This window comes from Choristoneura fumiferana, chromosome 6 (genome assembly GCF_025370935.1).
Source record: "Choristoneura fumiferana chromosome 6, NRCan_CFum_1, whole genome shotgun sequence".
In the NCBI taxonomy this organism is placed as follows: Eukaryota; Metazoa; Arthropoda; class Insecta; order Lepidoptera; family Tortricidae; genus Choristoneura; species Choristoneura fumiferana.
Genome location: NC_133477.1, coordinates 18162889 through 18185494, shown reverse-complemented (window position 1 = coordinate 18185494; position 22606 = coordinate 18162889). Strand labels below are relative to the sequence as shown.

Below are 22606 nucleotides of genomic sequence, written 5' to 3'. Positions count from 1 at the left end.
ATTGGCAGCGATTTTTTATCTGCAAGTATGCAGCTATTCCATTTATTGTGTGTGTAAACTGGCCCTTTGCATAGGGCTGCGCCAAACAACAGTCGAAACCAAAAAAAATGGCAAAAACATCGAACCTTAGCGGGTGATAGCACCTTGATTGAAAAGACATAATGTAATTCGCCATTTCGTAATTGAGGACGTCGTAGATATGTATTTTTTGTAAAAGTGTATAACATACAGATAAATCGTACAATAAGAGAGTACAATTTTTATTACTGCAATTAATTATACAAACCGTGTAAAAAAAAATTAAATTTTCAACACGAGCTTTTAGCGGTCTATTTTATAATAGTAATAAATCCATTTATTTCAGCAACGTGGGCCATACAAGATATCTAAGACTACACCATTAAACATATTATAGTTGGCCAAATGGCGTAGGATTTTATGTCTGTACTTGCATTGTCATGCAAATCACATCACATTATTTATACCAAATTTCGGATCAATTGATAAACACATGCAAGCAACACAAAAACAAGGCAAGCCAATAATACCGTTCAAAAATAAAAATAATAAAGGTTTTTACTTTTGTCAGCGGTTTAACACTTTCAGTCTTTTTGTTCAACCCTAAACGTTCTGAGTCACGGGTTGCCAATGACTCGACAATGAAATGGACGTTTCGGATTCTTTTGCGTGAGTCAACAGAAAGTCCTAGGTTCTTCGAATAAACCATTTGGAGAAATGAGGGTGTTATTTAATTAGTCATGGTCGCAAAAACGACTATTTTGTAGATCTAGAATCGATCTCAATGATAGTAATTTTCCAATGTCATGGTGGGTCTAGAGGTTTGACCTATGACCTCTCAAGCAGAAGATCGGATCAAATCCGGGCACGCAACTAGCTATTGAAAACGCCCGACAGATTAAACAGTTTACTAAGACAGCACTTAGATATCTGTAATCTTAATGTAATTTTGCTGGGCTCTTGGTTTCAGATCAAGGTCACCAGATACTTCAGATCTTTGAAAGTCCAGATTTTTGAAGGTACCATTTACGTGGATACTGAACACTATCACTGTGCTATATTTTGGTGATCTGGGTATTGTGGAAGCACTTGTACACTTTTGATGATTCTTAAGTCAGTCAGTCAATTAAGTAGTAGTATCAGATTTGCGTAATTTTGAAATGCAACTTCTAAACGAATGTAGCTATCATCTTGAAATTTAGGGTTCTTATAAGCAAGCACCCTTCGCTTATCAAATGAGCTGAATTTCAGGCTTCCACTATAGTATACAGGGTGGCCCATTTATATCGGTCAGTATGGGAAAGTCTGAAACTATACGACATACGAAAATTTCTTCTTAGGAACCATGACATCGATTTAATAACAAGAAAAACTGCATTAATGCATTTAAAAAAACCCTGTACTCAGCTCGGGAATCGAACCCAGTTGTTTTTTGAAAAAAAAACTTCGAACACCTACTAAAATAAAATAAAGTATGTGAAAACAATGCATTTTATTAATTTTAGACATAATGTTTCATGGACACATTTACTTCTTAAGACGTACACAATCGATATCTAATATATATGTAAGTTTTTTTCAAAAACAACCGGGTTCGATTCCCGAGCTGAGTACAGGTTTTATTTAAATGCATTAATGCAGTTTTTTTTGTTATTAAAATCGATGTCATGGTTCTAAGAAGAAATTTTCGTATGTCGTATAGTTTCAGACTTTCCCATACTGACCGATATAAATGGGACACCCTGTATACTGCATTGCAAGACAGAAGGGAAAATACGCCTAAATAGTTCGAGAAAAGACAATACGGCAATTTGCTCCATGCGCTCAACTTAGCTTAGATTAAAACACAAACGCACGTGTTCGTCTCATTCACTCATATAGGTAGTGCCACGACAGATAAAGTGACTGATTACACACACAGCTACAATATGTTTTTGTGCAATCAGTTCTTTTTTGTAGCTGTGTGTGTGTAATCATTCACTTCAAACTCTCGTGGTACCATCTATATCAACCATCGTAAGTCCACTGTTGGACATTAGACCTCCCTATAGACCTCCAGACCTCCCTATAGACCTCCAGTTGCTTCGGTTAAAAGCAACCTGCATCCACCGTGAACTCGCGGCTTTAACATCTACCCATCTCGTTGGTGGACGTCCTATTTCTGCTAAACGCTCGTTATTAAGACTTAATTAAAACAAAACAACGTAATTTCGTAATGGGGTTGTATCAGTGACAGGTCTCGTGTCCTGTAGCTTAGTGTGACAGATCCATTACGGTGACGCCTGTATCAGTGCCATAGGGTAGGTAAATACAGTGCCAGCGTGGTGGGTAGTGGGTAAATGATGCTTTGATTGCGCTAGCGATTAGGGCAACTGTTTGAGCCACTGATTTAAAAGCTAAAATTTATGCGTTTTTAGGGTTCCGCAGTTAACTAGGAACCCTTATAGTTTCGCCATGTCAGTCCGTCTGTCAGCGGCTAAGTATTAAAAAGCTGTAATTTGGCATGAATATACAATCAGCCACGCCGTTAAAGTGCAAATTTTCATTAAAATCGAGCGTCCCCCTTCCCCTCTAAAATCTTAACTGTTGGATGGAAAAATTTGAAAAAAATCAGGATGGTAGTAAGTTAAGTATGTCAAATTTACAAGGAAAATTATAACGGCTAGGTTAAGAATTATTAGTAGTTTAAAAGTAAATAGCAGCCTTAGGTATAAAATATACCTAAACTTGGAAAATTCCGTACACAATACGAAATCCTTAGAAAAAATATTACTTGATTTTTTCGTAATGGCTACTATCTTGGGCGTATCCGACACGGTCTTGGCCTTTTTTTTTGTTTTTACTTTGATGATTTACTCTAACATTTAAAACATCTATCTCTCTTTTCAACTCACTATTCAAATCAAACACGTGTCTATATTGTCAAACCTACCACCTGAATTCTGACATGGTACACTTGAGCTGGACATGCGTCGTTCTAGTTGTTTCACCTATAGGCTCTCGAGCAGAGGATTGATGTCCGAAATCATATTTGAAATTAACCTTTACGGTCAGCTTGCGGTAACCTGCATACACCTGTGAATAATGGTGTGTGGAGTTCCCGATCCGCACTAAGCCTGCGTGGGAAGTATGGCCTGTGTGTATATAGGCCGAGATTATGACTTGACACTTATCCATTCCATACTAATATTATAAATGCGAAAGTCTGTGTGTTTGTATGTTTGTCCGTCTTTGACGTCGAAACGGAGTGATGGATCGACGTGATTGTTGGCATAGAGATAGTTTATGGGCCAGAGAGTGACATAGGGTACTTTTTATCCCGGAAAAATGCAGTTCCCGAGGGAACAGCGCGCCATAGCCGAACTCCACGCGGGCGAAGCCACGGGCAAAAGCTAGTACTAGAATAATAATGAATCGCACCGCATAGACAAGCAGGGTCGACCGGGCAGGTCAAATCCGGGGAAACGCAGACAGCTGGCAGCTTACTAGAATAAAATTAACTGAACTTTCCTCGATCTGAATCTCAAATCGGCTGCATAGTCAAGCGGCGCGATGGGTGATTTATAATAATGTAACTCGAACAGTTTCACAATTGGGCGATAGTTGTGGCAAGTGGGCGGCAGGGGGCGTTTGTTTATGCCATGATCATGAAACGTGCCGTAGTCCGTGAGCTCACTGCAAAAAGCCATGCTAAGTTCGCAAACACGTTTTCGTTTGGACTGCCAGGATAATGTGGCCAACGGAAGTCGGAAGAACGTAAGAAGGATGATCCGAGAATACCCTCGGCAGTGGGAGCGCCATTAGGTTAATTAAAATAAATAAGTTGCCGGGACTGGGTCGTTCTCATTTGACATGTTCGATAAGGTAATTTTAGTGCAAAGAATCTATAAAAACCGGTGCGAGATGCGTAAATAATCTACGGTAGATTTCAACAAAATTGTGATTGGTGGGATAATACACGGCTACGATGAGGATTGTTGATTGCGATTTACATAATCATGCTTTGGTATTTACAAGATGTTGTTATATTTACCCACTCTGGCTGGCCCGATCACAAGAGGCTTATTAACTCTTAATTTGTCAATCAATATAAAAAAAAAAAATATTCTAACCTCATTCCTATTTCCCAAAAATTCTATCATCTATCAATTTTATAATTCTAATTAATTGAAATAAAATAGTATTCACAGGTGTATACAGGGTACCCGTAGCGTAGTCCATAATCAATTTAAGGGGCGGCAAGATCCTAGTCTAGGCGGTGCGTTTGCCCTAATAGCTGCTGTCTCGCTCGATAGTGTAATGTAATGAATTATTGTGGCACTGTTACAGAGCGTTTACCGTAAAGAGAGAAAATAGAAAAATAGAAATAGAAATCATTTATTCGTGACAAAGTAACGTAGCATAACAAAAAGGTATTTAAAAATAAGAAAGTTGTATGTCACGAAATGGTCCCAAATCAGCAAAAATTGCCGGTCTTGCGAACGGCGCTGTTCTTCCTTTGGGACCATGTGTTTAGAGAGCCATCAATTTAGAATATACGAGGGCTCGAGTATTAAACTGAGATAGATATATGATAGTAGTTTTTGTGTCCAAGACATTCTGCAAACATGCGGATGGAATTCGAACCCCGGACCTCAGCGTCACCGTCAAGTTCTCTAATGTCTAGGTCGTCAAAAATAAAAAAAACGAGCAAGCAATTGGAGCAAGATAGAAGTTTGTCGTTCATTAATAGGTACACACGATGTTATGTTTTCTGTTTAGTGTGTATGCGTATATTTATCTATATGTACGTATGTCTGTAGTCTATTTCTATTGATATGTATAGTTTTTCGTTTATTTATTCTTTTGTATTAGTGTATAGTATAAACTGTATACCCATAATATACGTATTATGTATGTAGGTACTTATGTGCATTTTTTCATTTAAAGCTAAGGTAAATTTAATATTTTCGGTCCTTTTACTCGTATCGTCGTATCTTTCCATTGTAGTGTCTACTCCTTTTCTGATGTCCTATGAATCGTTCAAAGTTTAACTGCAAGAGAAACCCTTTAAGGGATAAGTTCGGCCTTTGTACATCTCTTTCTCATGTTGATTGACTAATAAGTAATTTCATGTGTGTTATACAATAGTTACAATAACATTTCTAGTCTTCCGTTCCGATCCTATCACTACTTGTGTGGTGAAACTGTAAGTGTACAGTGTAACTCCAGATATAGTCCAGTGTACGGTAGGCACCAGCTGAGCACGTGGCCCATTTCCGCGGGTCGACGCCCCCGGCCTTGCCCAGCGCTGGCCTTGGCCAATGACTCCGATAGGTAAACAGAGCGATATGGCACCGCATCCGGAAAGTGGGCCGATAACTTAGCAGCTGCGGCACCATGGGTGTTTGTGAGCTATGGAGGCGGAGCGGAACGACGAGCCGATGTGAGGGATAAGACACTAGTTTATACCCGAGGCTTTGCGTACGTGAAAAACTAAAAAAATAGCTCTACAACCCTATGATCTTCAAGGAATATGCATATCAAAATATTTCAAGTCTAACGTGGCGTTACGCTAATTTTGGTCAGTTCAGTCCGTCATTATTGGTAGGAGTCATGAGAGATCGTATAACCTTCACGGACTGACGGACTGATGAAAATTAAATTTGTTCAATTATATTCGACAATTCATTTTGAATGACAGAAAACCAGAATGATGGTTAACGGGCGCCAGAATGAGCGTGTACGTAGGGCTGCCAACTATACTGTTAAAAACAGTATTATACGATTACTTCACTACAGTTGAACTAAAGTATGTAAAATACTGTTTTCAGCATCAACATTGCCTAACACTAGCACACACTAAATCAGTACCTACCTGCAGCATATATATAGTCACAATAGTGGTGGTTCAGAACGAATCTGCCAATGTTAATTTAATAAAAATTTACCTCCTAATTTATCTTAATTTTAGTTTTTATTATGACGAGGTCTGTGAGGCTTTTAGAAATGAAACTAAATTTATAACTTGTGCGAGAAGCACCCAAAAATTTGTCTTTAAAACATGAAAAGAAGAAAATACGAGTTCTGTTCATTTTTCTAAAATACTGTTTATTTCCCTTTCAGTGTGTTGCAGTGTACGTGTTGTCTTTGCTGCGCGTTGTCGATCAGTCAGTCAACAAGTGTAGACCTTTTTAACAAAGGGTAAAAACCGGACCTATTACTAAGACTTCGCTGTCCGTCCATCTGTCCGTCCGTCTGTCACCAGGCTGTATCTCATGAACCGTTATAGTTAGACAGTTGAAATTTTCACAGATTATGTATAACTGTGGCCGCTATAACAACAAATACTAAAAACAGAATAAAATAAATATTTAAGGGATCCCATACAACAAACGTGACTTTTTTGCCGTTTTTTGTTTGATAACGGCAACAGGTAGACGCTTGGAATATTCACAGAATATTTAGTTGTATAATAAAGAAAAATAAATAATGACATAATGGTACGAAACCCTTCGTTCGCGAGTACGACTCGGGCATGGCCGGTTTTTTACGGGATAAGGGCTATAGACTGCGCTAGTTCAACAAAATGAACAAATATCAAAATAAGGAACTTTATGTAACAAAGTCAGCAAAACTGATAAAAGCCAGACAGTTGAAAGACTGACTTCTTCAAGTCCACGTTTGACACATTTTTAACGGTTGTGTTTCATCATCCAGACATCAGCAGGGCTCTCTGACACTTACACTGTTTAATACGAGAGCGAGAGGGACGGTACGAAACGAACTTCGAGTTTCGAGTTTCGTAGTAGCCCTGCAGAGGCGCTGTCGTGCACGAAAACAGTTGACGACGTTCTAAGTGTGCCCCCTCTGTGCTCAAGGGCAAGACTGAAGACTGAAGAAATTGTGGGAGGAAGTTGATGTTGTAACGAGCTCTCTTGGTCCCTTGACATCCTGATTCAATAATTCAATTACTTAAAGGTAAGTAAAGTACCTATATCTCTGACTAAACCTACACCAACTAGGCACTGAGATCTTGACCTTTCCTTAGAACTATAAGCAAGTTCCGTGTCACGTTCTTTCGTTTACCAAACATACGAGTACACTGACGATGACACAGGCATTATCGCGATTGTTTTTCGCACCGCGTCTTCATGTCACATTAAGCCATGCGCGCACGCGCCGAAAGCACGATTAGGGCGGGCCGATGCGATCAGTGTGCACTCACCTTAGCACAATAGCAGGAAATCGCCGCGCTGTCACGACTGCAACAAATAAAAACTTATTATAGACATGTTATATTAGCACTTCGGTCGCTTGCTGGAAACAATGAGAATGTAGATTTTGTCGTTAAACCTGGTTAAACTTGATAGTTCCTTAAATTTTAATACTAGGTGGTACTGAACTGGGCTTAACAATAAATCGTTTCTTTTTTATTCCCGGAAGTATCCATTAAGTTAACATCTATACGACGCAGCAGCTATCTGCTATGCAGGTTGTAAGGGGTATATTTTATAGCAAAAGTAGCGTGAAAATGAAGAGGCCTTTCCTCGCAGGTTGTGATTGATTGATACTTTCAGAAAACTTCTAACGCTAGGAATATGAAGTACCTTGTAGTAATAAAAGTAACCTATTCAAAACCTCAATCCTTAAACGGGCGAGGCGTCTCTATCAGGCTACTTTTGACTTCAGTGTTCGTACAATATTTTTAAATTAGTATAGATCAAGTGAATAATATTTTTCCATTGTATTTTGTCGGATAAGTTCGTATTTATCTTGTTTTCTCAATTAACTTCAGTAAACTACAGTAAGCTAGTTGAGAAACGAGATAAACACGAATTTCTCCGACAAAATATGATGGCAAAACAATATTCATTACATCTGTATACATCAGTGATTCAGGAGACGTGAGCGGGACCAATCCTACCAGCAGGGCTACTACGAAACTCGAAGTTCGTGTCGTGCGGTCCCTCTGACACTTATACTATTTAATACGAGAGCGAGAGGGACGGTACGATACGAACTTCGAGTTTCGTAGTAGCCCTGCAGCTCCAGTTAGTTAGGAAGCCCTCCGCAATCCGCATAGCCAGTCTATCAAGCCGGTCAGTGGCCCAGGTTATTGTCAAATGTAGCAGAGTTCGAGGATATATATCAATGGATATATATCATGATATATATCCGATATATATCAAATCAATACAAAAATGGTTTAATAATTTGATATTATTAAGTAATTTTTAGCCTTTTTTTACTGTATTTCTACTTCCCAAATGTAGACGTTGGAGTAGTTAAAAGATACTCCCTAATAGTAAGTTCTAATGGCAACACTTCTGCCGGCGTTAATGGCGTTTGGCGTCCTTACGAAATCAAAATTTCCTTACGAAAGAGTAAGTTTTTGTTGACAGTAATTGACAAAGTGCAGAAACGATTTTACTCAATTTATTTTGCAAATAATGATATGGCTTTCATACAAAATGATATATCAAACTTGTGATATATATCGGATTTATATCATAAATATCCGATATTTTGATATTTATAATAAATATCGGATATTTTCGAACACTGAAATGTAGCAACCCTAGACCTAGAACTAGACAAGACTGAAAATAATATGCTTTTAACCGGCAGTTGTATTGCTGATTTGGATCCAAATAAATAAATTGCACGTTTGATACAGTTAGTTCCGTTACTCCGACTGCACAGATAAGAATCAATTGGACTCTCCGACCGCAACCGCAACTGATACTTGATACCAGATCGATGCAGTGCTATTAAATATTCACGGTGACCATTATGCAGCTATAAAGGCATTTAACTAGCAAGAGTTAATGACAAGATTGTACACTTGCAATGCAACCGACGACTCGCGGCGACGTAATACAGTCAGTACACATACACACGCGTACTCGTATTCCAATTGAATGTATGTATGCAAATTCTTTATTGTACAAAAACAGAGAAACAAATGTTGAGATACACGTTCCAATTGTAACATTTATAATAGTAATGGGAGATTTTTAAAAGAACTATGGTTAGAATCCTGACTAAACATCAATATACTTAAATGGGCTCAGTTCGTACATAGTACCTAATACCAAATATTCAATAATAAGGAACAATTAATTAATAACGAGTAACAGTAGGCATCTACAATAATATTTTCTTTTTTGCAAATTATGAATGGTCAAACATTTGAGATGTCTGATGCTACTCATCAGAGAAGGTAAAGATTCAAATACTTTACTTGTATACAGGGTGGAAAGTTGAGATGGGATAAAGTTAGTGTCTTAACCCAGAACTCCATCTCAACTTTCCACCCTGTATTTTTATAACACAGACATGGCTTTGTGAGTGTTTAGTGGTAGATAATCTAGTATAAAGTTACAGTATCCCTGACTAGCATAGGTTAGGCTATTCGCCCCGGAAAACAGAAAAGTTCCCTTGGGACGACGTCGACTAGTAAATTAATAATGTTATAATATTTAATTTATTAACTAATAAACAATTCCACAATTCAAAGCAATACTGTCCGTAGTCCATGACCTTTGACATAATTTACCCTGTGGGTGTAAGTGAAACTTACAATCGTAGATAATAGATGTTTAGTAACTGTTGACATAATAGTCGACACAATGAAGTGCACGCCATTGTCCTACACAATAATCTGACTGCCATTGTCCTTTCCCGATAGTAACTTCCCTTTGCCATGATCTGTATATGGTATCTTGGTCGCCTATTCGAAAGAAACAACGTTGAAACGTTTAGTGCTATACAAATTGAACGATTTTCAAATTTTATTTACGCTCTTTGCAGTTTCCTGTGCCAAGACGTCAATCGCCAACGGCTACACATGGCGATTTAGTTGGCCGTGTTATACTTTGGCAACTCACTGAACAATGAACATGGCGGGAGTAAAAACGTAATGCCTGGACAAATGGAACAACTACTTTGCTTGTTTTTCTTTTTATTTCTCATATGAATTTTCAGGACAACGGAGAAAACCGAATAGTTCAGAGCGACATTAACATTCTGGGTGTACGTACAGAACTACTTTTTAATACGGGAACATAAAAACAATTCAATACGAACGCAATCACGACGTCGATACGAGAGCTGCGAAAATTTGATATTTACGAGGCAATTAAACGTGATCTTAGCACCACAAACATATAAGCTAACAGAAAGCAAGCTCATGTTTATAGTTATTTGCTTTTAGAAGGGTGCCATAAAATATGTAAATCGGATTACCCACTTAATTCCAATGACGAGCGAGAGCCGTGTAAGTCATGTGCGATGCGAACGCGAAATGATTTCATCACCCCTTCGCAACCCCACACTTAACATAGCAGCAATCTTTTTAAAATACGCTTCAAAAGAAAATGTCAAGTAACGCCGCGAAGTAGACCCAACAAAAGAAACGCACACGTGTCGTGGCCACATTTTACCGACCTACCATGAATTGTAACAAAGAATCGCATTCGCACTGGATAATAAACCTAAGGCTTGCACAGGTAGGGTTTACAATGAAATGGGTGCGACTGTTATTTCCAAAAAAGGACGCAAAGTCAAAGTTCAAACTGGGACAACGTGTGCCAAGATTATAAATGCAATATTGAGGTTGCTGCTCTGTTTGCAGGGCATTAAAGTTCAGGTTTCACTGTTGGGGATTAGTGTGGGGTGTTTTTTTACGTGCTCGTGTCATATTGTTCGCGGCAGGGATTGTTTGCCCAGGAACGCACGTCTTGCCCGTGGGCGACGTGTTTTACTACCGGATGGTTCACTTTTTCATTTGCGATTCGGCATAATATGAAGATTGAAGAATGTGCAGCAAAAAGTTAGTCGATGGTTCACTTTGCATTTGCGATTTGGCATAATATGAAGAATGTGTAGAAATAAATTACTCGATGGTACACTTTTGCATTTGCGATTTGGCATATTATTATGACGAATGTGCAGCAAACTTACTTGATGGTTCACTTTTGCATATGCCATTCGGTTTAATGGTTATTAGAGGTACAAAAAAGTAAGGCAGGTACGGAGGTCGCTCGAGGTTTTGTTACTATCATCTTGTGAAAGGCAGAAGAAGGTATGTTAATTTCTGTGATAGCTACGCAATCTATTATAATGGGGGTAAAATCCGAATACAATAAAGTTTATTTCTATTTCTATTTCTAGTCATAAATACTTCTAAATACTGTCATTAAATAGTGTAAATATTTTCTGAGCAGCAATCGCTTAGAAAAGGTACCTATTCTTTGCTAAAGTCAAAATCAGAAGTTCGACAGTTTGATTCAAAAGGGAAACCAATTAAAAGGTTTGTTGGAGAACTCGACAAATTCCCTCGCTGATTGCCATTGTCACAGAAGTTCTAATCGTCAAAATTTCACCGCTGACGCTTCGGCCATCACAAAGTATAAATTAAACAAGAAAATTTAGTTCAAATTTCGTTTGGCATGATTTATGGTTAAGTTTACTCTTTATTTAACTAACTTTAGTTAACTTCATCAGCGCGAATGGCAGATTTTGTTTAAAAAAGACAGTAAAAGTCACCTAGTAGTATTGTTATTTCCTACTACAAATTGGATGATATAAATTAGTCAAGAAATTTTAGCGAGTCAGGAAAAACGCTCAGTGTTAACTTGATTTAAACGGAATATCAATTTACAAATTACGGCAAAATAATTTTTTAAACTGTTCTAGTAGCTCAAACCGGATGTCAACTAAAGTAAAAACGTGTTTATTTTCCGAAAAACAAAAGCAACTTCAAAACCGATATATCTTCGGACCTTGACACCGTTACAAAGTTCAAATAAATAAATCACTATCATACTAATGTAGTAATAGCAAATACATTTGGTTGTGATGCGATAGAAGCCAAATTTGTAGGTACTTTAGTGCCAGTCAATATTAATAAATAATCTTAGTTCTTAAGTATAAGAAATTGAAGAAACAAAAATAAAATAATAAAACACATATCACAAGACACTTGATACCAATTGACCCTGTCCCAAAGTAAGCATAGCTTTTGTTACCGGTGCTAGGCAACGAATAAACATACTTTAAATACAATTAAACATCCTAGACTTGAAAACAAATAACCGCATTTGTTATACAAATATCTGCCCCGAACGGGGATCAAACCCGGTGGCTCGGTACCTTAAGGTTCGTAGTTAGGTTCTATAACCACTGGGCCATCCGGTCATCCAGGAAATGAAATAAGATAAGAGTGCAATTGAGTTGGCGGCAACGGCTCATACCTATCTTACAAATGTTTAATCCTGCTTGCAACTGAATAGTAACTATAAAGAATCTATTCAGCATATCTCTTATTATAACGGATATGTTAATAATAAAAGTTAATTCGATCTCTTCACATTCAAATCAGACATTACAAACAGCTAAACTCGACACGTAATACCCACCATTTTCAATCGAAACAAAATTAACATAAGAATCGAAAAGAATTTCTGGATACCGGACAGTTCAATGACCCGCCTTATCTCGGACACCAACTTTATCTATCCAATCCACATCTACCTCACGCCTTCGAACAATTCCAGCACCCCGACACAAAAATGAACTTTATACGGTAAGAATACGGAACAACCCAGAAAGTCTCCCGGGGAAACTCCCGCGATTCCGTATTAAAGGATTCTGAGTTTAATGTAAAGAGAATTACAGTCGACAATTGCGTGTAAGTGATTCTGATCGGAAATGATATTAAATGCGCCTTGAATTTCGCGATGAACGGAGCCGGTGCCAATATTTGTCTAGATTAGATAAAGTTAAGGGTCGAAATGAACAGACTCAATTGTGTCGCATTTGGTAAACGATTAACTATTACCTATCTACTCGTAAAATATCAGTTAACTGTAACCGTTACGCCGCTATAGCTCACATAGCTGATGGCCTTAATTTTACCGATAGCAATAAAGATATAGTAAGCGTAAAACCAATAATTCCTTAATTATCAAGGATTAAAGGTATTCACTTAAATACGAAGCAAGTTAACCTAGTGAACAAATTGTTTTTTTCTTGCCGTAAATATCATACACCTACACTATACACACGACACAAACGGTTACAAGCACTTAAATCATTTGAGTCAGAGAGAGCAGAGTAAAAAAGAAAGCTCCGTATTAAACTTTAGAACCGACGCATTCAAGATAAAGTCCTTTCCAACTCCATTACTTTAACGGCACTACATTACTTCGTCCAAAACAAGCCAAAAGGCCTTTCAAAAACAATAACGCAGTCTTCTAAATGAATTTATAACCAGGATTTCTATGGTTATATCTGTTAGGCGAGCGAATAATGACGGTCGGACCCCAGCGGAACTGCTTCCCTTCGCAGGACGACCTAAAAATAAAACAGGCCAACTGGCAGACGAGAACTATTGTTAGTTGCCTGACATCGGAGATTCCAATAGCTTTTTTGACGGCTTGCAACCGGTTTTAAAGCACTGTAATAAAATGCTTGGACTACTTTGAATATGACAAATTAAATTCCAGAATTTTTTGATTTAGGACAATATCATATTTCATGGGAAGAAACTCAAAGCGGGTTATAAAAGAAAAGAAATGGAAGTGTTTAAGGTAACTTTTGTAACTGTAGTTTGAGCAAAGTTTATGTTATTTATACCATAGAATTCCTGAAATATTCTTCGCAATTTAGGAACGAAAACCGTATCGTAAATCAAAACAGCCGTCATTACGTACGCTCAGCACCGGGAGAGCCCTCTCATGTGACCAACCAAGCAGGAAAGGTCTTCCACGATACCACAATCATCGTGATAGAGTAGTAACCCTAGAGCTCATGCGTAGCTGGCTGTGGTAGTCAAATGACCAGACAAAGAAGAGCTTCGATTTTCGACGTTTTATGTCTCGTCTGGTTGGGAGTTGAAGGAAGTAGAGCGGGCGAGGAGGTCTGAATAATTTGGCGTGCGGAGAGCGAGTTCCGGGCGGGGGCTTAGAGCGCAGCCTCCGCAGTATCGAACGGGCCGGCCCGAACAGTCTCGCAGCCACGTGCTCCATTCACCGGTACACAACCACGTGAGAACCCCAAAATTCACATAAAACGAAATATGACTAAATAGAATAACATTTGAGATGGCTTAATAAAATCTCCGTCATAATGAAATTGGCGCCCAATGTGGGGCTCGCTGTAAATATGCAGATACAAGCGGTAGACGTAATTTTAAAAGATTTGCCACTGAAATTTTGTTTGCGTTACACGCCACATACTAGTAAATATATATTAGTAAATATATAATTATTCAGATTAACCTATTGGTTATTTTTCAAATAGGAACAGGGAACAACGAAATCTATAAAATTTAGTTTGTTAGAGTGCACTTTCGCATTTAATTAAACGCTCATTAATAAGCACTTTGTCAGCGACTGTGTTTCCAACTTGTTTGAAATCCAGGTACGAACTTCCTGAATCGCAAGAAGCCGTATTTAATTAATTCGTCCAAGCTAGTTTGAGTACTTTACAGAAATAGTAGTCAAATTCATTAACAAGTTCTGAAAGCAACACTCGCGTTGTCTGTCATACAATTTGTAAGCCGTTCATTTGCAATTTATTCGCTTTCGATCTGTGGCCTGACATATATAAAGGTCGTTGCACAATAGATAAGGTCGGCGCCAATCGTAAAATTTATGTGCCAGTAATTTTATTTAATTAATATACCCATATATAATTGTCACGGCAATTTTAAACCAATTTCCAGACAATAAGCCGTGGTAGAGACTGGTGTTTTGACCTATGGCTTCTCAAGGGTCATGGGTTCAATCAAATACGACTTTGCACATCTAAGTTTTCCTTATTAAATATGTGAAATTACATTTCAAAATAATCACGAGAATTATGGCAAGCATTATGGGGGAAGTCTATGTCCAACAGTGGACGTCCTACGTTTGATATGATTATGATGCTGATTACGGCGAAAGAAAACATCGCAAGGAAGCATGCACACACCTGCAAAGCAGTTCGATCTTCAGTGTGAAGTTCTCAATCCGCGAAGCCTTCTCATGATGAGACATGATGATGAAATATGACTAGATTTTTAACCCCCGACGCAAAAAGAGGGGTGTTATAAGTTTGACACCAATATCTGTCTCTCTGTAGCATCGTACCTGTCAAATGGATGGACCGATTTCAACTTTATTTCAATGCTGTTTTTACGCGAAAGCGAAAGCGAGTGATTACGCTAGTTCTTAGCTGTTTCGCTATAATCTGAAAATGTATATTTCAGAATTAAATTATTATTATTTATTTTTAATTAATGACGGTGGAAGCATTCTACACTTCTACTGATCACTGAACGTAGATATAGTTATAGTGTTTAGTTTTGTAACTAAGGGACCCCATACATCCCTGTATTATTATTATTATTATTTTGTAATTTTTTTCTTTAATTGTATACTCACTGTAGTAGTTTTTAAGTATTTTATTTGTAATTATTTTATTTTGAAAAAATGACTTTCTGCCAAGTTTCTTGCGGCGCATTCTTCTTGGCAATGATGGTCTTTCCGAAAGCGCTGCTAGTTTAAAAAATGACGTGTGAAAGTGTCCATTGCGGCCTATTTACTGAATAAATTCAACCATTCAAATAAGTTCAGCCATTTTTGAGATATTGAACTTTGAAATGACAATGTCAGAGGTTTAATAATTTTGCTAAGTTTTAGGTTAGAGGCGTTTATTTTCTACGCAGTCGGACCAAAAGTCGGTTAGTTAGTTGGTGCTGAACTGACATTTTCAATCCAACTTGTCCGGGTCGCGGCGCCAGCTGCAATCTAACGTTGCTGATTGGATTAACGGTTCACCAATCAGGCTTCACTTTTGACCCGTTGTAACCTATCATTCAACATTTCTTTTAACATATTTCCGGAACAGTGTTATTCTATTTGAAGCAGTTTGAAAAATGTTATAGGACTGGCTATTTCCCGCGGTTTTGGTCGGTTGAATCAGGTAGGACAGGCAGTTTAAGTGAAACGGAGTAGGGTGTGGGGGGATACTTGACTCAAACCAAAATTATCACTTTAAAGCTTGATACTTACCAAACAGATCCCTGAAGGAAAATGATCTTTGCAATCTTATAATGATTTTGAAAGACCTACGACGATATCCCAAGCTTTGGGTTTAGACTAACATTTTTTTTATTTTGTTTTACCACTTTGTCGGCATGGTTAATATAATATATACTCGTATACGAGGTACTCAAGAAAAATTACAGCTTTCTATCAATAGCAGTATCTAAGCTAAGCAACGGACGGACATGGCGAAACTACAAGGGTGCCTTGTCAGACTATGGAACCCTAAAGCGCAGCTGAAATCAAATGTCAGAGTATAAGTGGTGTTTTAAATTTTAAACGAAGCTCAAGTTTAAAACTTTCGCAATTCGTAAGAGCAAGTTTTAAAACAAAGCTTTCGGTGGAAGTTACGTTCTCGACACGAGTATTTTTCAAATGCAACTAAAGCAGCTTTTTGAGGTAGGATAAATAAATACATATTTGAGATTTTACTACCGTACTTACACGCTTTCTTGCTTACGGTACTTGTGATATTACTATGCCTGCTAAATCACGTCCCATAATACGATAGTTAAGTTAGACAAATTTGACTAACAAGATTTGATTACATCAATATAGTAATAGTAAAAAGCTAAAAACTTAAGCAGGTTCTCTTAAACCTTTGTAGTAGTATCGTATCCGTAGACAAGTAGACGCTAAAAATAAGAAAAATATCGTAACTTCTGTATCATAAATATAATATAACAACGTTTCATCTCAGTTCTGTACCCAGGTACATGTAAGAATGGCCTTCAGTTTTTTTTACATATACTTAGCTACAAGTGAAGACATAAAAACGTGTTAAAATTCTATTTTAAAACTTTATCTTCTCTAGCTTGGTTGATCATACAGAGAAATGTCTAAAAATGTCTATAAATCACGAGTCTCGGTCTTAATTACTACACACACTAGCAGCAATTATGTAACGACTCAATTAAGTCATTTTATTTTCGTAAACGATGGTCCGAGCGTCCATGAAGGTCGCATCTTGACATATGACATACTTATCAAAGAATTTGTATGTTATTGACGCTGCAAACCTTATTTTATAGACGATTACGCAATAATCTAACTTGCGTTTAGACCAAAAGAAAACAGAACTAGAAAAAAGCGTGCGCGTTCTTTTCTTATTTTTTGTAAACGACAACTCTTGTTTGCTCTTAAAATTAGAATCATTTTTCTTTGTACAAAACGTGCTCTGAATTCGCGTCGATTCTCAGTTTTGTACCTATTGTCTATAGGTAGGTACGAATAACTTGTCAATGAACTACCTAGTCTGAACAAGAGAAGATAAACGTAAGTATTGTTTGTAACATAAAATGTTAAATGAGTTTTGTTCAGAAAAGCGTCTATTTATTAATAAAAACTGAATGTTAAACACAGAGCTGCACATTGTTCAAAGGAGAAAATATGGAAGAGAGTGAGTAAAGAAATGAGTCAGTCAAAGTCAAAAAGAAGTCAGAGAGAGTGAAGAAACAAGTAACATGTTTTGAAATATTACTATTTCACAATAACTTTTTTAGTTACACAGAACGCAATAATTTTAGACCGTTCGATCGACCAGGGTACAACCGTCACGTCGTTTTCAACGCTTAAGGGGGGCTACTGAAATTCAAAGCTTGTATCGTACTGTCCCTCTCACTCTCGTATTAAATAATATTAGCATCAGCGGGACAAAATCACCCGTAAGAAAATCAGCTCCTTTATAACGATACATTTGCAAAATCGACTTTGAAGCGAAAGTTACTCGGGCACCTTGGTACCGGGAAATCAATGTGTTACAGTGCAGAAGTTTAACACACTCGTGGAATAATGAGAACGTTCTGTATGACTCTTGTTGTTTGTGCTCCATTTCACATTTGTACCTTAATATAAAATACAGGAGTTTCTAGTTAAATGCCACAGAGCAACTTTATCGGGGCGCGAATAATTTACTGGCTTTGACATAAAGGCTATTGTAAAATCACTAATTATAATTGATATTCGCACTGGGCCCGCGTGTAATGGAAACTACTACTTTTTTTTATTCGCCTGGATGGAAAACGAGCAAGTGGGTCTCCTGATGGTAAGAGATCACTACCGCCCACACCAGGGGTATTGCAGATGCGTTGCCAACCTAGAGATCTAAGATGGGATACCTCAAGTGCCAGTAATTTCAACGGCTGTCTTACTCTCCACGCCGAAAGACAACAGTGCAAGCACTGCTGCTTTACGGCAGGATTAGCCAGCAAGATGGTGGTGGCAATCCGGGCGGACCTTGCACAAGGTCCTACCACCTGCACATTCTGAGAGGAGACCTGTGGGACGTTATAGTATAGCCCGAGATATATGCATTGGTATCGTTTGTTCTGCAGGCAGCAGTGCTTTCACTGATGTGTTTAGCATCGAGAGTAAAAATACTCTGTAAAATTACTGACACACAAGGTATTTCTAACTACGAAGGTAACCTGACTACGAAGCTTGAGATCCCGGGTTCGATTCCCGGCCAGGGCAGATATTCGTGTGAACAACACGAATCTCGGGTCTTGGATGTTTAATATGTATTTAAGTATGTGTGTATTTAAGTTGCCTAGTATCTATAGTAAAAGCTATGCTTAGTTTGGGACTAGGTCAATTGGTGTCAAGTATCCCATGATATATATATTTATTGTATCCTAGCCTTCGCTCTCTAAATTTAAAATATTCTCGTTTGTTAACTAATTTTACACAAAAAAGAAGATTAAATTGTTTGAAAGAAAACAAAACCCGAAATAAATAAATGACAGTTGTCTGGAACAAGATACAACATACAAAAGTTGAACGGGCAGCAGCTAAAGAATGTCCATGTCGAATGTCGCTACATCGACGATATGTTCGTGTCGTACTTATGGAGACGGCAATTGCATTGGTATTGAAATATTCGTCCGGCTAAAGAAATTATTGATTCGACGTCTGTCTGTGTTCTAGGATTCAAGAAAAACTTTTGCGTCTGGTATTAAAAAAAAGCTCAAGCAGTCAACCAGGTGGTAAACCGGTTGATGAGGTGAGGCTGAGAGGTGAGGATCACGTTTTTGTCATGGCTTTATCAAAGGTTTTTTTTTTCATAATACTGATAATTATATTTAGTGCATACTTAGGGGCTGTTTCACCATCCATTGATTAGTGTTAACTGATGGTTAAATGTGATGCCGTCTCCGTCTATTCGAACAAAACAAATAGAGACGGCATCACATTTAACCGTCAGTTAACACTAATCAATGGATGGTGAAACAGCCCCTTAGTATACGGCATAGAGCTACTAATAAGAATAGAAACGTTTAACGTCGCTTGAGCTAAAACGCCAGATACATGTTTAATTTTTCAACTGAGTCTCAGTTAGGTACTTAGTACTTATACCTATATCTGTTAACTTTTTATGAATTAAGGGGCTAATGCGTACCAATGCAGACATCGATAATCGCTTCAATGAAAGTAAATTAGGTAGATGGAATCGAAGTTTACTAATTCCGTGCATTTGGACATCCCTAGAACTACAATAATCTAGTACGCTTTTAATATTATACAACGATATCTCCTCTAGCGTTAGATTATTCTAGCGTTGACCTATTCCTACAACTATGCTAAAACATTTTACTATCATGTAAATAGCTCGATATGCCCGCTCGAGAATCATACTTCTATACTTCCAAAGGATGTCGACCCGATATATCTCGCATTGTCTTCCAGTAGGACGTTAAAAAATAAACACCGAAATAAATCTTGGTGAAACAAAGCAGTTCTGTGGCTGGAACTATAATTAAAGTCCATATATCCGCCCGTTGCTGTTCGAAGATAATTTAATGGCTATTACTATATTTAATGATGCAGAACAATAAAAAGTCATCTGAGTAAAGTTTAGACACACAAACAAAAAAATATGCATTAAATTTCACTTAAGAAGCCGTTTCTAATCGTTTATTTGAGTTACAAAATAAACAATCAATGTGTTCTTCCACATTCCTGATAAGCCTAACCAGGAATGTTAAAAGAACTAAACCGGATCCAAGAACTATATCCACACCATCCATCTCCATACAAATCCCATCACATTATGTTTAGATCAAGTCCACTTCCGCAATTTAGTCGTCCATGTTCAAAAGGGAACTTTACAGCACATCATTTAAAGTTGATTCGAAAATGGCGCCGGCAGTTAAACGAATTCGAAACGGGAATAAATGTTCTTTGCCAATACAAATAAGTTACAGAACGGCGAACGTGCCGGTGAGGAATAAAATTCCAAATTGGCGACTCATTCCACTGAGGATGACACGGATCAATTAATTTAATGAATTCGATGAAGCGAATCTTTTTCAAGTGGCTGCCTGTGCTTTTAGACCGCTATTAATAAATCTTTCTAGTTAATTTCATCTGTTAGTGTTATAATAAGTAGGATTGGATAGATTAATCTGTCGACTGAATAGGCTTGGTTTTTTTTTTCATAGTCTAGTTGAATGGTTACTAATGGCCTACATTAATTTTATCAGCCAGTAATTGTTTCCAACGGATAGAAGATAAGTAACGGATCTTGGTCTTACTCGATATTACTAGCGCTGTTTAGAAACTGCAACATCATGAGTAGAAATTAAACATAAAGGCCGCGTGTGGAGATTCCTTTCCATTCGTATTGTCTTCGGACGTCATAGAGCAGACCATAAACACGATGATGTATCCCATTCTATTTTCAATTCGAACTTTATAAAGCGTGTGGATACTATCCACGGTATTATACTGGATCGGTACCTACTACAAACTTTAGTACTCATTCCTAGAATTTTAAACATTTTGGGTAAGCCAAATACGTACCTAATAATGTAATGAAACTAATGAATGATTCTATAGTTTTTATAATCGTACGGTTTTTTGAAGCACACGTTTGAAGAGTTTGGCTCAATGTCTACGTTCTGTTTAGGGTATGGCAAAGTTTATTTTATATAGTATGTATACATGTTATTTTGGAATCAAAAAAAGAAAACAACTTAGGTAACTGCAGTTTTAAAATTTTAACGTTTCAGAATCGGAATGACTACATTGACGCAAGACAAAATCAGTGAGTGACCTCATCGATTGACGGCCGAAGGTCGGTTTAATAAAGATGCGTCACAGTCACAAGTTATTCGTTCAGTTTTGTAAGTAGGTGACATTTAGCAACTGAACTTTAAAAAGTTTGGTTGTTCTTTCTTTGACTGTTGATTTGCATTCTCATCCAGTTACATGTAGGTTTGCCAAATTGTAAGTAAATTCGACCATAGTGAGTAAGTAAATTCAAGTTACAAATAAACATTGAAAGTTAAATAAAGTTAGTTATGTACAGGGGAATTCACCGCGAACTTTTTTTTCCTTATTTTTAAGCTTGTTAAATGAGGTATCGTTTTCTTTGTATCTAGATTTGTGTTTTCTTCTATATGTATTTATGTCAGTAGTACATCTATTTATTTGATGTAACAATTAAAACTCATCGTAACATAACCAGCATAAATTTAAAGCTAGGCTCAGAAAACAAAGTTCTAAAATTGATGCATTCTCTTTGACCCCTTTTACGTCGACTCTCGAGATTTCTAGAAGCCGCAAATGCACGTGTGCGATCGAATTAGGTACTGCTATGTGCGACAGGGTGAAAGTACAGAAAAAAGCACAAATGCACTTAACTGCTCCATTGGACTACTTGGCGCATCCTCAGTTTAAAAACCGACCAAGAGGGTGTCGGACACGACCAAGATATCTGTATAGCTGTTACGAAAAAGTTAAGTACTTAATATTTTTTAAGAGTTGTGTATTTTGTACGGTCTCGCTCTCGCTCGCGATTTCGCGTTCTCGCTCGATTTTAATGAAAATTTTGCACTTTAAAGTTTAAATATTTCGCAAACAAACCCCTGAATCAAAAAATTGTCTGCACAACTCCGTAATGATTAATGAAAGACCTATCCAACGATACCCCACACTATAGGGTTAGACGAGAAAAGAAATCACCCCCACTTTACGTCTATGGGAGGTACCTACCTACCCTAGATTTTTTTTTATTTTTACCATTTTGTCGCCATAATAGATGCTACACGTATCCGTATAAAATTAGGTTCACTAACATGTTGCATAAAATCGAATCTCATAATTTCGTTTCTCATAACAACCTTGAGCAGAATCATCATAATCACCGAATTACTTTTCGCATATATTTTTTCTCATAGGTACTATCATTTCTCATAACTTTGCAAAGCAGAATATTAACATCACAAAAATCGATGAGAATAATATTAATATGCTCGAATAGTTGTTACGGAGAAAGACATAATATCTCATATTACTTTCCATAAGGATAATAAAAATGGCTCAGTATAATGATGAAGCGTTAAAAACACCACAGCGTTGTTTTAATTGTAGTTCCATATTAACCTAACCTTTGTTGGCAGCAGTAAGATTCTGGCGCTTCGCCGGCCGCTGCCGCGGCACGCTCGCTTCGCTCGCTCGGCTCGCGCGCTGTTGTGGTCGCAGTTCTAACCTAACCCAACCTACTTTGTAGC

General features: G+C 37.5%; 1 protein-coding gene across 5 annotated transcripts in view; it reads right to left on the bottom strand.

Annotated features, from left to right (window-relative positions):
- Positions 1 to 22606, bottom strand: part of tty (tweety) — a 97373-nt gene that overhangs the window by 55488 nt on the left and 19279 nt on the right. Inside the window, exon 2 of one of the 5 annotated variants that reach the window (XM_074089552.1) lies at positions 7226 to 7262. The exons of the other annotated variants lie outside the window; for them this stretch is intronic. The gene's annotated coding sequence lies outside the window, so the exon portion shown is untranslated. The remainder of the gene's footprint in view (positions 1 to 7225; positions 7263 to 22606) is intronic. 5 annotated transcript variants of the gene reach the window in all.